The sequence below is a fragment of the Adiantum capillus-veneris genome, chromosome 2 (genome assembly GCF_014529385.1).
Source record: "Adiantum capillus-veneris isolate H3 chromosome 2, ASM1452938v2, whole genome shotgun sequence".
NCBI classification, from domain to species: domain Eukaryota; kingdom Viridiplantae; phylum Streptophyta; class Polypodiopsida; order Polypodiales; family Pteridaceae; genus Adiantum; species Adiantum capillus-veneris.
In genome coordinates, this window is record NC_140932.1 from 80,363,971 (window position 1) to 80,365,772 (window position 1,802).

Consider the following 1,802-nt stretch of genomic DNA (forward strand, 5'->3'; position numbering starts at 1 on the left):
AAAGCTATGTGGACAAGGAGGATGTGTTCATCTCTCCTCTCAAGCATGAGGATTGATCCTAGGGCCACCATGGTTTGATTGCATGGCTGCCAATGTTAAATTCCGTGAAAGGAAAATCTACTTTAGGTTCAAGGAAAAAGATATGTACATAGTTGCTAAGGAGTTGGGTAGTACCATACCCCTTGTACATGAGAAAGTTTTCAATAAGTCAATAAAGAGCTTTATTTTTGTGTACATAATTTTTGTTAACGATTCTCAAAATGAACCTAATGCTTTAGCAAAAGAAAATATATGTAATCAAAAGGAACTAGAGTTATCCAACTTCCTCAAGGGGTTCCAAGATGTTTTTATTGACGACATCCCTTTGTGAACTACCTCCCAAACGAGGCAATGACGACCATGCAATTGAACTTCTCCCAGGAAGTTCACCGCCTAATAAACCTACTTATCGAGTTTCGCAAGTTCAACAAGAGGAGATTATGCGGCAAGTGCATGAGTTAGTTGAGAAAGGCATGGTTAGGCCTAGTTCATCTCCATTTTGTTCACTAGTGTTACTAGTGCAAAAGAAAGACGTCACATATCATATGCTTGTCGACTATAGAGCACTAAATAGGATCACTATCAAGAATAGGTTTCCCGTTCCATGGGTAGAAGACCTATTTGATAAGCTATAAGGGTTGACCTACTTCAGTAGGATTGACCTAAAAAGTGGCTACCACCAAATAAGGATAGTTGATCAAGACATTGTAAAGACCGCATTTTGCACTATGTTTGAGTACATTGTCATGCCTTTTGGCTTGACCAATGCACCAGCCACATTTAACCACTTGATGAAGAAGCTATTCAAGCCTCACCAAAACTTTATTGGAGTGTTCTTTGATGATATAATCATCTACTCTAATTCATTAGATGAACACAAGCAACACCTCCAGGTAGTATTTCAAGTTTACGAGAAAATAAGCTTTATAAAAATCGAAAGAAAAGTGATTTTTTCTTACAAGAGATTCAGTATTTAGGTGACATTATCTCTCAAGATGGCATCCGAATGGTTCCATCAAAGTTAGATGTGATAAAAGGATGGCCTAATCCAAGGAATCTGCATGAACTAAGAATCTTTTAAGGTATGTGTGCATACTATAGATGCTTCATAGAAAAATTCTCATAAATCACAGGACCATTACATGACCTAACCAAGAAAATTCTTAGGTATATACGGTCCACCAAGGAGAACAATGCTTTTAAAAAGCTTAAAGAGAAGCTTATCTCTCAATCTGTGCTGACACTACCGGATCTCTCAAAGCCATTTGAGGTCCAATGCAACGCTTGTGGTGATTGCCTTGGAGCTATTTTGCTCCAAGAAGGGCACGCCATAGCCTATGAAAGTCAAAGGCTCGACCCTGTTGAGCAAGCTCTAGGCATATATGAGAAGGAACTCTTAGCAATTCTACATGCTCTAGACTCATGGAAGCACTATTTATTGGGGACTCCTTTCATTCTGCGAACGGATCACCAAAGCCTTAAGTACTTCATGACGCAGACCAAGCTCTCTGACAAACAAATGAGGTGGGCAAATTTCCTTTCGCAATTTCATTTTCATATTGCTCACATTGCAGGCAAGCATAATCAAGTAGCCGATGCACTCTCAAGAAAACCGAGAGTGAATGCAGTATCCATAGAAACTCACAATGATCTATTTTCTATGATAGATGAGTACGCTGTCAATCCCGATTTTAGAGATGTGATTTCAGCCCTTGCTCTAGGGAAGAAGGAAGAACCATTTACCCTACAAGATGGTTATCTTC